A 14493-nucleotide genomic window follows, 5' to 3' on the forward strand; every position below is an offset into this window, starting at 1 on the left:
TCCATTCATTCAGCCTGTACTTCCTTAGCGTGTCTGACAGAATGCTTTGGGAGGTGGTATCAAAAGCCTTGATAAAATCAAGCTACACCACATCCAGTGGTCTCCCCGGATTCCCAGAGCTAGTCATCTCATCATAAAAGGCTTTCATGTTGATCAGGCATGACTTGTCCCTGGTGAATCCATGCTGACTGTTACTAATCACCTTCATCTCCTCCAATTGCTTAGAAATGGATTCCTTGAGGATCTGCTCCTTTATTTTTCCAGGGGCTGAGGTGAGACTGACTGGTCTGTAGTTCCCTGGATCCTCCTTTTTCCCTTTCTTAAATATGGGCACTATTTTTGCCCTTTTCCAATTATCCAGGACCTCTCACGATCACCATGAGTTTTCAGAGATGATGGCCAATGGCTTTGCAGTCATGTCAGCCAACTCCCTTAGCACCCTTGGATGCATCCCATCTGGCCCCATGGACTTGTACACATCCAGCTTTTGTAAGTAATCCCTAACCTGTTATTTCACCACTGAGGGCTGCTCACCTCCTCCCTAAACTGTGCTGCCAGGTGCAGTAGTCTTGGAGCTGACCTTGCTTGTGAAGACTGAGGCAAAAAAGGCATTGAGCATTTCAGCCTTTTCCACATCTTCTGTCACTAGGGTGCTTCCCCCATTTAGTAAGGGACCCACACTTTCCCTGATCCTCCTTTTGCCACTGACATACTTGTAGAAACCCTTCCTGGTACCCTTCACATTTCTAGCTTGCTGCAGCTCCAATTGTGCTTTGCCCTTCCTGACTTCATCCCTACATGGCCAAGCAATGCTCTTATATTCCTTCCCTCGTTATTTGTCCAAGTTTCTACTTCCTGTAAGCTTCCTTTTTGTGATTTTGTTTACTGAAGAGTTCCCGGTTAAGCCAAGCTGGTCTTCTGCTATACTTGCTAGTTTTCCTAAGCATCAGGATGATTTGTTCCTGCACTCTCAGTAAGGTTTCTTTAAAGTACAGCCAGCTCTCCTGGACTCCTCTTCCCCTCAGACTGGCTTCTCAGGGGATCCTGCCCATGAGTCCCTGAGCAAGCCAAAGTCTGCTTTTCTGAAGTCCAGGGTCCTTATTCTGCTGCTCTCCATCCTTCCTTTCCTCAGGATCCTGAGCCTTCCTAATCTCAAAGCTAAAGTACTGTAATGTGTTATACATAAAGCTGTCCTTTAAAACTGTTTGGAGGCTGCAGCTGGTGGAAAACGTGGTGGCTTGCTTTCCAACAGGGATGGGCCACCAGGAGCACATAAGTCCAGTCCTCCAGTGTCTGTGGGGGCTTCTGGTAGAGCTTTCTGGGTACCATTCTCAGTGCTAGTTTTGATCTGTAAAGCCCTAAATGTCCTGGTACCTAACTTCCTAACGGACTGTCTTTTTCCTGTATGCCTGAACATGATCCCTAAGATCAGCAACCTCCTGCAATATCAAGATGCCAAGACCACCTGGTGTGGAATGTCATTCTCATCCATCATTCCTCAGCTCTGGAGTTTTGGCCCTCTTGAACCCCAGCAGAGCCCGAGCCTGGACATCTTTCAGAAGTGTGATGAGACCTTTCTGTTTGGGGAGATGTTTAGCAACCAAATTAGACTGGGATATTGGTTAGTGGGTCTCTGCTTTATTATGTTTTTTATTTATTCTAATTGCCCTTTTAAGTTGCTCTATCTCTTTTGCCGTAAGTTACCCTGAGCTTTTTTGGGGAAAGACAGCATGTGAATTGCACAAAAAAGTAAATAAATGCATAGAGTACTGGGAGACCTCAGCTGGAATAAACTGTATGGTTCTAATCGGACCAGTGAATTCAACCTGGAGCGGATGCTGGAAAGGGCTACTGGATGATCAGGGGAATGGAGAAGAGAGTCACAAGAATGTGTGTTTTTTAGCCTAAGAAAACAAAAGTTGAGAGGGAGTAGGTATGACTCCTTCTTTCAATAGGGGGAATGGTAAACATTAAGGAGGGAAAATGAGCTATTTTAAGCTGAAGGACAATGATCATCACAAGAACACACACGTCAGCCACAAATAGAGTGAAGCTGGAAGTTACAAGATATTTAACCACAAAAGAAGTTTGTTTCAGGATCAGCTTTCCCATCAGTCATGGGGACAAAAGCCCTAAACACTTGGACATGCAGTGTGATCAGTTTCTGAAAATAATTGGATGAGAGGAGTAACCTGCTGAAACAGGGTGCTCAGGGTTGCCAACTGCCAGTAATTTTGTCAATAAAAAAAATCAAGCTAAAAAAAACTATCAGTAAAGTCCATTAAAAAACTCAAAACTTTAGCCATCAGTAAAAGCACTAAGCAGCTGCTGCTCGACTGAAGCTCTGACAGCATTGCAATCCTACCTGATGTCCAAGCAAGAGCGCAGAACCCTTCAGGGAGCCTTCTCAGCCATGTGCTGTTGCTGTTGCATCCCAGGATGCCTGTAAACCTGTTGCATCTCAGGTAAACTTCTTTGGGGGTCCATGCCAAGAAAGCAGAGAGTTGAGCTAGCAGCAGAAGGCTGGGTGGGTGGGATAGGGAGCAGTATAGTGCAGGTTGAACTTGGGGGCATCAGAGTGGAGGTAAGAAAGAGGGCCCTGGTAGGAGGGAGGGGCAGCACAGTGTAAAGCCATCACTACAGTCAACCCAACTTAAAATATTTTTTACTGCAAACTTTTTACTGACAACCAAGCTTTTTCTTTTTGCTACAGTTGATGTTAAACCCCTAAATTTGAACCTAGCTCCTCTAACTCAGGTCTGGCAGCAGGACAGGTCCTGGCAGAGGAGTCACATTTACGTTATGTACAATATATCAGTAAAAACATGTCAGTTTAAAAAAAAAAAAAAAAGAAAGAAAGAAAGAAAAAAAAGGCTATCAGTAAAAAGCTTTCAGATTGTCCGTAAAAAAAAATTTCTTAGGCTACCAGCCCTGAGGGACTCACTCAGTGAGTCAGGATGTCCCTTCTAGCCCTATAGTTTTGTAAAAGAGGATTTGTGAAGGAAGAAAAGGAACAGCTTTCTGTTTGATTTGATAGGCTTATGTTCAGAGAGGGGAGTTCTGCCCTCATTAAAGATACTAGGATTTTTCTGAGATGCTGGCCAAGTGACCAGGAAGGTGGTTTAGTAGTCTGAGCCCAGCATGTAATAGGCTTATACACCTTGGAACCCCTGATCCCAGGAAGGGTCACTTGGCCTTTCGTCTGATTTGCATGTATAAATTAATCACTGTGTGGCTGCATCTACACAATACACTGATTATACAGTCGGTGCTGCACAGTCATTTAGTACTTGCTTAGTTCTTGTATAAAAGTACAAGTACTAAATAACTGCACAGTAACCCAAGCTGCTGCACAGTAGTGCTGACAAATGCATTTTTTGTGATGCTGCTGCTCAGCAGCTTAATATTACACAGTAGCGTTGTGTCACGGTTGCTGCCACGTGACGCTACTGACAGTGGTATCAGGTAATTGCGCCGTCAACCTCTTGTGTAGGCGTGGCTTCTTTTTCCAGGCTGGGTCTCTGTCTCAGACAGGTGCTCTTGTGTGATCACAAGTTAACAAGTTGGATGCAGGCATTAGTGGCTGTGATTCTGTGGTCAGTGTTATGCAGGACTTTAGACCAGATGATTGTTTGGTTTGCTGAACTCAACATCTGTGAAAGTAGCAGTAATAAAGAAACAAGCGCCGCACAGTTGGGGGTCAGAATCCCAAATTTATTGGAAGGGGAGCTCACCATCACCAGATCATTAATCTAAATTATTTTAAATCCAACTTAATACTAATCTGAAATGGGATTTAAGTAGTGTGTAAACCTAAATTTACTCCCCTTAAGTTCTCTTACATAACATAGTACAGAGAGACCAAGGAAGTGCTCAGGTTTAAGTGTTAATGATTACCAAGGCATTTTTTCCAGGTCTTATCTCATAATATGGTGATAAGTAAGAGGCCATTTTGAAGCTGAACGGTTGTCACTTAAACCTTGTAGACACTAAGAAATTCAGGGATGGGACTTAGACCCTCCTCTTCCCAATATGTGGTTCCCAAGGCTTGAGCGAGTAGTAGGCTCTTTATTTTTTAAATAGCCACAATTTTTTGTTGGCCCTCAGTTGTGCATTCATTAATAGAGGAGGACATGCACGCACTCACATGTAGAGGCATTTTTCCTTTGGTTCAGGTGCTGGAGGTCTTTGGGTTGGGTGTTGAAGGTCTTTAGTCCTGTCCCCACTGATGAAGCTGCAGGACCATCCCAAAGGCACCATGCGCTATGCTGGGGCATTTGATTTGGGACTGGTCTCCACAGCCAGTCACAGCTTCGGTTTCCATTGGACTTGGTTTTCTGGTTGAATACGCAGTTGATCTGTCCTCCTTATGCTGTGAGACCAACCTTCAGGGATGAAGGTGATGGTTGTTGCAGTGCAGGGATTCGCTGCTCTTGCTCTGTATGAACGCTCTTTGCTTTTCGGGGCTCTTCACTGTGAGGTTGGAAAGGGCTATACAGAAGCTTTGCCGCACATCTTGTCAATCTTCACACCTGGTTTGGGTCTTGTCAATCTTCACACCTGGTTTGGGTCTTGTCAATCTTCACACCTGGTTTGGGTCTTGTCAATCTTCACACCTGGTTTGGGTCTTGGGGATAGAGCAAGTGACTGAGCTGTCTTCAGCCCACCCAGAAATGAAGGCTGCCATCCTTCAGGCTGGGAAGTTTGTTTTTTTTTTGGTATATTTTAACAGCATGTGCAGAAATGGTTCAGTGACTGTGAAACATTTTTGGGGCTGAGCGAGTACGCAGAACATGTGATTCATACCTGGGCTTTTCTCTTCCTTTTTGTAGTGTGAAATTGCGGAGGTGTTTGGAGATTTCAGAGAAAAAACTCCAAGAGAGGCCTGGGCTATGACTCAGCCCCTTGGGAACCCTTGGGGTGTTTCCCCCACCCCCTCATTTAAGAATTCACTGGTAAGAAAGTTCTCTAAGAGGTTTTGCCCCATCAATTGTATGGCTCAGCTGATTTTGCCTAAACGCAGCTAATCGGTGAATGGAAAGATCACATCATTGCATGTGAGAAAGTTCTTGTTATCTCCAAATAATTATAACGGCAGTGTTGGCTGCTATTAGGGCTTCAGAAAATAACCTTGCCTGGTAAGAACCTGACTCAGTGCCTTAATGATGTTGTGGACCTAGGCTTCATTTTTTCCCAGTCTTCTATGCCTTGAGCTAACAGCAAGGACTAGAAGCAAAAGAAACCTGTAAGGGGTCTTGGTATAACCTCTGATTGTACAAAAATACTTACTCTATTGCAGTAATCCCAGCCCCGTCCAACAAAGCAGTTGAGTTCTGTGGAACTGAAATTTGTGCTTGAAGTGAAGTATATGTCATAGCCCTAGTCCCCACACAATTTTTTTAAAATCTGTTATTTAATATCTAATATTAATGAGTTATGGGTTTTTGTAAGCAATATTTTTAAACAAACCAAATGCAGATCCCTAATGCAGATGCTGCTTTGCTTGTGTAAAAGGCCTTATCTCTATTGGGAAGAGCAATAAGCAAGGCTGCTCCAAACACATTTATCTTGGTAAAGAGGGTCATACCAGTGGGATGATGCCAGTGTAAAAGAGCAGTTTGCCTCTGTGAATCTGTCAAGTTTCCATACTTTCCTGAACATCAGTGGGATTCCTCTTTACCCGCAGTTAAGAATTTGCTTTAAATGTTTTTGTTGAATTGGCAGACAAAACTCTTTGGGTAGAGGTGGTATCTTTTATTAGGCCAACTAAATAGTTGCAAAAAAAAATGTTCTTAAAAAAATGTTCTTTGCAAGCTTTCGGGCTCACGTGGCCTTCATCAGGCAAAGAAAAAGCTGAAGCTGTTATGAGTTCTCCAAGGTAGAGAAGAAACCAATCTGTAAAAAGCTGCTCTGTGAAAAAGCAAATGTTAAGTAGTTTGGGAATACAGTCTCTGGTAAGAAGGAGGAAGGGTACCTGTGGTTATCTGACGGCTTTTTGCTAATGTTGGCCAGGTCTTTCAGTGATGAGTTGACCATCTCTGTAACAGTCAGCCTTTAAAGACCTGTGGGTGGGGGCAGAAGGCCTGACACAGCTGCTGTTCTTCCCAAGGTGGTGGCATTTTGTTTTAATTGTGGTCCCTGCAAGACCAGGGCTTTGAGGCCACCTGGTACCCACACAGCAGTGTATTTGCAGTTTATCTGTTTTGGTTGGGGTTGGTGTTTATACGTTGTATTTACTATGCGGTTTCTATAACCATGGTGAAATGTGCAAGGGTTGGATTTTAGCCCAGTGTCTTAGTGAGATGTTGATGCTGCAAGCTGGTGCAGTCTGGAATTAAGAGAGCCGTTCAGGATCGGGCGCTCTCCATATATACAAAATACTCTCTCCTACTTCACCGGGTGGGTTGGGCTCTCTCTGGGGTGTTTCTGTCTTGCTCATTCTACCTGCCAAAGTCCCAGGAGCATTATATGCAAAGGAGAGTATGTTTGTGTCACTGCCCAAATCTACTGGGCACAGCACAAGAATCCAAATGGACTAGAATTGATTTTAATATGACATCTGCTGGGTGACCTCGGATCATAGAAAAATTGAGTTGCAAGGGACCTCTGGAGGTCCCCTCGTCCCAACCCCCTGCTCAAGCCAGGGTTGTCCCTGTCTGAACTACCCTGACAAATTGGAATTAACTATCCTATTGTTCAAAACTTCAAGAACAACCCTCACACACAACTCCAAGACGTAATGCCCGAAACATCAAAAACACCCTTTAACTTGCCACAGGTAAAGCCAGAGGAAGGAGGGCACTGTCAGCATCCTTTCTCTGCAAGGACAGGAAATGGTTGTAAAAATATGATTGAGAGACCCAAGGAAAAGGATTTCACAGACTTCATAGACATTAGGGCTGGGAGGGACCTCGGAAGATCATCGAGTCCAGCCCCCTGGCCCAGGGGCAGGAAGTCAGCTGGGGTCATAGGTCCCAGCAAGGTAAGCATGCCTTCTGCTGCACAAGGTGAACACCCCTGCAGTCTGCACTGGTCTGACTGTAGAGTAAAAGTCTTCCTCGTTCCAGATGTGACCAGTCTCGGTCTAAGCAGAGAAGCAAGATCCCCCAGTTAGGAACCTCTGGGTTTTTAAGCCCCAGCGGGAGCTTCAGCACACCCCAAACAAACCCCTCACCTCTCCTCTCCGCCTCCCCCTAAATTTTACAGTTTCCTTAGACAGTCTGCTCCACTGCCTCACTGCTTAAGGAAGATGTTCCTGATGTCTGATCTAAATGTACGTTGCCGCAGTTTAAAGCCATCACTACGTGTTCTGCCCTCTTCAACAAAGGAGAAAAGTCATTTTCCTCCTTCTTTCCAGCAGCTCTCCAAATTTTTGAAGACTGCTACCATATACCCCGTTTAATCACCTTTTCTGCTTGCTAAACATGCGTAGCTCTTTCAAACTCTCTTTGACATTGCAGCCATCGTCTTCAGTAAACATCACGAGTTGATCCCACTGCAGTAAAATCAGTTGGTCCTTAGTCAGTGAGTCAGTTCCTTGATGCGGGGGAAATGTCCAGATCTTAATCTGAACCATACAAGTAACTGTTCAGAAGTGGGGTATAACGAACGGATTATTTAATGGAGAGTCAAAACAGGATAGTGCTATAGTTTCTCTCTCTATCTTGGTTTTGGTTATATTGCTGTAATATTGGAGTTTGTGCATGCATGCATTTCTGTGCAAACGCATATGTGGCATATGGGGACTGCAAGCTCTCTACTATTGATTAAACTATGTACATTCATGCGCATTGCTAAGCACTGACACAGCAATAACACCAAACAAGTAGAAACCAGAAAAAGACAGTACTATTAGTGGAATAAATCCATGAGCCAGAATCCCAAAATCATAACCCCATATGCAACTGTTTGCTCTAGTTTACCATCTTTGCTAGCATGAGTCTGGAGTGAGCATTAGGTAGTGGGACACAGAGTGGCCGATCCTCTTGAAGCTGGCTTCTGCTTGAATGTTTCCCTGGTTTGTATTGTTTTCCCCCCAGAAAGAGTAGAATTATTTTCCAGTCCATTCTCTACCTGTAGCTGCAATTGCTGTGTTTCTTAACCTACTGATTTGATGCATTGTTACTGGCCCGGGTACCGCTGCGATTTTTAAAAATTCTTTGTTAACGTTGTTTTTTCCTTCTTGTTTTTTTTTCTGTTTTAACAGATCTTCCTGGAAAATATGAACCATGAGAACATCCAGCCACCATTAGATAAGTATTACAGTGACTCACATTGTCATAGTATTGATAGAGACGGCCTTTATAAAAAGATAGCAGTCCAGTAGCTGACACACAAAACTGGGAGTCTTTTTTCCTGCCTTTGACACCTCACTGTTCCTCTGACTTGCTCTGTTTTCATGAACAGCACAATCCCTTGCTTGCGGTTCATTCACCTAAACAGTAATGCAGACACATTGCCAGACCGAAGAGGCGGTACAGTGATGATTATTTAGTTTCTGCAAAGTTACTAAGATCATGTGTATTAATTACCTAGACAGACAAAACTCCCGGGGCAGAGGTGATATCTTTTATTAGACCAACAAGATATTTGATAGTTGTTTGTATTGCCTAGATGTTTTTTAACTATGCAGTTAGTGGCTTTCCTGTTTTCTGGGTTTTTTTTATATTTTTCCAGCATCTGATTTCTGTCTTGGGACCAGCAGCCCGGAGTGCAAGAGCAGGTAAGAGGACTGATGTTTTGCACAGAACTTACATAATTCAACATCATAGAAATAAAAAATTAACCTCAGTGAAGTCAAGGCAAAACTTCTATTGACTACAATGGGAAACAGATTTTACCTATAGTGTTTGTGGATATTATTGCCCATCTAATCTGTTCTATACAGCTCATAGCATCATCAGGGCCTCAAAAGCATTATCCCAGATAGAAATAAGTAGTAGTCATAATGCCGAAGCAAAGGCAAGGCAGGACAGTCTGTTTTTAGGAGGGAATTGCAAGAAGGTGAAGAACTGAATTGCAGAAATAAAGGACACCTGTGAATTGGCTGGGGTTGCAAAGGCATCGCCAGTGGCCAAGTTATGAGAAGGTTCAGACTAGCGACAGACTGTAAATGAGCAAAGAGAGCTGTGAGGGAGTGAAGGGCTTTAAAGACGCTGGAGCAAGTTACGGACTTTCAGTAAATCAGGAAGAGCAGTTTTGTCTTGTGTCCTGCAGTGGATGGTGACCACGGACGGGTGTGTGTGGGTGGGGAGCGGTGGATGGAGTTGTGTGCCGCCTTTAGGAGAGAAGGGCGACCATGAGCCTTTTGCGTTCCTGTTTGGTTTGTACTTTTCATTTTGTGGTGTGATGGGTAGAACTATGCAGGGGGTCTGCTCTCGCCCTGGTACCTGTTGTAGTGTAGTTAGGAACTTCTTCATATCTCTGAACAATGTTGGTTCAGAGCATTAGCACCACTGAGGAATAAAGGTCAAACCCTGAGGTCTCTCCCGTGCTACAGAGATGACTCTTCATAGTTTTATAGTTGTCAGGCGCTGGAAGGGACCTTACAGATCATTGGGTCCAGCCCCCCTGTAGTTGGGCAGGAAAGACCGTTGGGGTCAGATGACCCCAGCAAGATGGGTGTCAGGATGCTTTTTGAAGATTGCCAGGGTGGGTGACAGTACCACCTCTGCAGGGAGCCTGTTCCAGACCCTCGGTACTCAACTTGTAAAGAAGCTTTTCCCTCTATCTGGTCTGAAGTGATCCTCACTCAGCTTGTGACCATTATTTCTGGTTCTCCCCTGTTGAACAAATGCTCCCCATGCTGATGTACGCCTGTGATATACTTCCTTTGTTGTGAAGCAGGCCAGTGCAGAAATGTGTTGGAAAATGTGGCTTGTCTCATGAGCTGGTGATCATGGCTGCACCGTTTGCCAATGGTGGAATTGCCTTTAAAACCTTCTGGGTTTAGGCGTTGCCATCTCTACCAGCAACTCAGCTGAGACTGATTAATCTTGCCACAAAAATGCTTGAAGTCACATCCTGACATTGCCCTTCAGAAGTCATTCGGCTTCCTGGTCAACCACATCTTATTGCCCCAGCCAGTGAATGGAGGGCTGTGGCTTCAGGAGTTTTATGAGAAAACTTTCTAAGATGGTGTGTCGCCTGCTCGGGTGACATTGGAGGTGAGTGTTTCAGAGCTGCTGAAGTCTTTTTGCCGTCACTCAGTGGAAATCCCAGCCTTCTTCCTTCAGGTATCTGCTGTATATTTGTCGCTGCATGGAGAATTACACCTCAGAAGTCACATTCTGGTGTTTTCCCTGTGCTCTGTCTCTGTAATATTTAGTCAACCGTGCAGCTCAGGCACGCTGCCTGGCTGCCCAGCACAGCTCTGCATTTGAGGTGGCTGATCAAAGGGGCTTTCCAGCCACAGAGGCCATTATTAGTAAGTTAGCATTTACATGCTCTTGTGGGCTAAACCTGTTAGCTGCAGACTTTTCTACAGATTGCTCTGGCCTGTAAATAATAGACTCATGAAGTTTCCGAGAAGCATAATAACTTCCCTAAATATTTTTACCCCATTCGAATGAGCGCTCACTTGCGCACATTCTTTCTCTGTCTCTCTCTCATTTTGAAAAGTTCATTAAAAGGATGGACAAGGTCAGATGCCTTTTTTTTAGCAGGGTTTTTTTTTTCTCCTTTCTGCGGTTTCTTTGTGGGCAGCTGCAGGACCATGAAAAGTCTGAATGAGTCTGGGGAGTATGCTTGTAAGGTCATGCAAGCTGTCCTACAGGACTCAGGGTAAAATTTTGCAAAAAAGTCCCATGTTCAGAAGGGACGTAGGCACCTAAATCACATAAGCCCTTTGGAGACTGGGACTTCATTCCCCCAAGGCACTCTTGCAAATTTTTACCTCCCTTTCAGAGCAGTCATGGCAATATCCTGCTCCTATCAGAGGCTAATACTTTTTAGCAGCAATTACAATGGGTGTTTAGCAGTATAATTTTTCTCCTAGCATCTCAGTATTTTGCAGGTGTTCTCCCCTGGATGCATTTCGGCACTGGGAAATCTGAGGTACTGAAATAAAGAAAAGATGTCTGTGGCTAGGCCAGGTTGCCAATTGAATGGCTCAGTGTGATGCTCAACAGCCATAGGAGCAGCCCACAGCCCCTGGCAGTGTCACAGGGTCACGTTGTGCCAGGATCGTGATGAGGAAGGTGTTCCTGCACCAAGTTGCCAAATGGTTCAGAGGTACCGTGGCAAAAGCTGGGTGTGGAAGGCGTGGTGAATTAGGTGACAGTCCCTTTAGCATTTGGCAGGGAGGATCTCATATCCCAGAGCAGTTCCAGGCCACCAGGTTTATACAGAGTTACACGTTTCAGTTGAAATGAGTATAGGGAGGAGCAGTATCCTCTCTTGCCCTTTGTGGCTGCTCGAAGTTGCAAAGCTGGCCAGCTTTTCCTTCCAAAAGCCTTTGCAGAACTGGATTTGGGGAGCACCCCTTGTGATTCTGCAAGTTTTCTGTAAACTTGCTCCCTGAGCCCCTCACGTACCACCTACTTCCATCTTGTCTGCTCAGGCCGCACCAGCTGATCTCATCTTCCTCAGCTCATTTCACAGCCGGAGGGGTCTCTGCAGTTCAGGGTTTTGGAAGAAGGAAGGCTATTAAGCAGCCATATCAATTTTTTAAATCTCTTTCCTTCCTCCCTCCTTCCCTAGGAACCTCTGGTTCACTTCGTCTTTGCATCTTTGGAGCCCCTTCCCTTTACCTTATTTCTCCCCTTTTCAAGCTTTCTTCCCTTGCATTTTTCATGATATTCTCTGCCAAAGATGCTCAGCAGTATAATTTCTGCGCATGTCGTGACATAGGATTGTTTCACCGAAGTGAACAAAGCTGGGACCTGGCTTGGTGTGAACCAAATCCCAGAGATTTGGAGCCTACACGCTTTTCGATTCCTACCGTATAAATGTGTACATCCCAAAAAACTGGGCCCTGCATGCTCAAGGCCCTTTCAGGAGGACCCCCTGTGTTCCCTTTAACCAATCCTGAGTGTTTAGGAACAAAGTTAATACAGCTTAGAATTGGGCAGCTCTGCGCAACTGTTAAAACCAGCCTGGGTAAAAGAGGAAGCAATTGCCTGTTCAACAGTGTTTAATTTAGAAACCTTTTCATCACCTGGAGGAACTGCATCCCTTACACGTGCATGGTACCTGTGTTCAAGTTTACCCCTCAGGGCATGCTACAAGGATCATCTGGCCATGGGGCTTTTGTGGAAGGAGTGTTGCTTGGGGCAATTTGCAGGGAAGCGCTCTAAGGTTTAGTGAGTAACTGCTCCTTATGGTGAAGGTTGTTTGTTTCGGGGATTGGCCCTTAAAATCTTGTCAACGGTTCTTGGGTCTTAGGAGAAATGCCGTTTCCATGGTCTGGTTGCATGAATCTAAATAATTTTCTAATAAACAGACCTTGAGTGTTTTAAATTGTCTGGGGATATTGTGCTATATGGGAACTGCGTGGAGGTCTGATTATATCTGGTGGGCTGTAGCAAATACAGAATAGCCAATAGAAAGCACCTTGTGCGGTGAGAAGCAGAGTTTATAATTGAAGCATGTATGTTTAATCATGTCCGTCTGAAACAACTGCTGAGGGGTAAAACCTTGAGTGACAAGTCAGGAAGGAATATCTCAAGTTTATTCTGATCAAAGGAAGCGACAGTCTCCCAGCACACCTTGCACACTTGTAAACGCCTTCCTGCTGCTGAGACCAACAGACGCATCCTCCTGCCAGGCCCCTGTAGTCAGGTTTTACCCTGCCATCCATCATCCTAGTAGGTGAGCACCCACCACCTAAAATCATTAGTGATAGCAAAGCTCCTAGTGGACTTTATGGGGAGCCTTGCCCATCTCCCTTTCTGGGAACAAAACTCTGCTCATGGTGGAGTGGTATTTCTAATATTCAGGGCATTTTCTCCCAACATCTTCCAAATGCATGTAAGGGTTTGCTCTCATATGGTGTAGGGTGCAGTCAGAGACAGGAGCTTGGGAGGTAAACTGGCTTGCTCCTAGCCAGTGAGCAAATCACAAGACACAGGAGGTGAAACAGGTGAAGCAATGCAGGGTCTAAAGCACCACGAGGCTTGGGTTCATGGGCGTTGTGTGTAGGTGAGGCACCTCAAAGGCAACCCCTTGTCTATAAAACAAGTCCAAAGAACCTCTCCTCTGCTGCATAAGGGCTATGTTAGCATCTCAGTCCCTCTTAAGTCGCAAGTTGGGACAGTCAACTTTGCACAGAAACTGCTCCCAGGGGAAATCCCCCGCCACTTTGAAGACTCTTGTATTTCGTCATGAATCTAGATCATGATCTATACTTGGGCAATAAAAAAAAAGAGCTTTTCTGAGGGATTGAACAGTGTGGTCTCGAGTGGTTCTGCTCATGGGAGCGTGCCGCTGCTTCCCTGCTGTACAGCACGACAGCACTCCTTTTAAGTGGACGCACAGAGCCAAGAGTCAGAGGCCAGGCAGTGAGGGCTAAGTTTTGAGGTGCTTCCGCCCGCCCGACCTTTGTTGTAAAAGTAATCCTGGCTTCCTGGGTTTGTGGGATGAAGCCCAGGGCTTTTATTGCGTCAGAAAAGGGGCATTTAATGGCTGCCGCCTCTGCAGTTTTGTCCTGTGTTCCAGCATTAGCGAAGATTTCTCTGGCTCCCTTCCTGGGATCTGCACATCACTAGGCTTTGGCTGTACTACGGGAGAGAAGCAGTGCCCAGTTCAGAGCATCATTGTTATTTTGATGTCACCATAACCCCGAAGTGTCCAGCAGCCCTTTATCCGAGGAGCGATTGCCAATTACGGTGTACAAATGCAGTCATTTTAATCTGCTCATAATTGAATAAATCTGCGGCTGGCACCAGAGAGTGGCGGGAGCTGCAGGGGCTGCTGTGCAGCGTGTGCTTGAATGAAAAAGTCTTCTTTCAGTTTGCTTCAGGGTGTCAGGATTGGTTTCTTTCCCCATGCTCTGACTTGGTTTCATAGTTTCTAGGGTCGGAAGGGACCTGAGTAGATCATCGAGTCCGATCCCCTGCCAAGGCAGGAAAGAGTACGGGAATCAAACAACCCCAGCAAGATGTTCATCTAACCTCCTTTTAAAGACCCCCAGGGTAGGAGCCAGCACCACTTCTCTTGGAAGCTGGTTCCAGACCCTAGCCGCCCTGACCGTGATATCTAACCTAAACCTACCCTCTGCCAGCTTGTGACCATTATTCCTGGTCACTCCTGGCGGTGCACGGGGGGAACAGGCACTGGGGAAGTCCCTGTTCCCCCTTCTCTCCTGAAGTGTGGCGCCCAGAACTGGACGCAGTACCCCAGCTGCGGCCTGACCAGTGCCGCATAGAGGGGGAGGATCATCTCCTTGGACCTGCTTGAGATGCATCTGTGGATGCACGACAAGGTGCGGTTGGCCTTCCTAACTGCCTCCCCACACTGCTGGCCCATGTTCATCTTGGAGTCAATGATGACTCC

At 45.5% G+C, this 14493-nt stretch overlaps 1 long non-coding RNA gene across 1 annotated transcript in view; it reads left to right on the forward strand.

Moving 5' to 3' along the window:
- LOC109322004 overlaps positions 1-14493 on the forward strand; it is a 153600-nt gene that overhangs the window by 116318 nt on the left and 22789 nt on the right. The window contains exon 4 of the long non-coding RNA XR_002104274.1: positions 8207-8722. This is a non-coding gene — a long non-coding RNA (uncharacterized LOC109322004). The remainder of the gene's footprint in view (positions 1-8206; positions 8723-14493) is intronic.

The sequence above is a fragment of the Crocodylus porosus genome, unplaced genomic scaffold (assembly GCF_001723895.1).
Source record: "Crocodylus porosus isolate Cpor-Errol unplaced genomic scaffold, CroPor_comp1, whole genome shotgun sequence".
NCBI lineage: Eukaryota > Metazoa > Chordata > Crocodylia > Crocodylidae > Crocodylus > Crocodylus porosus.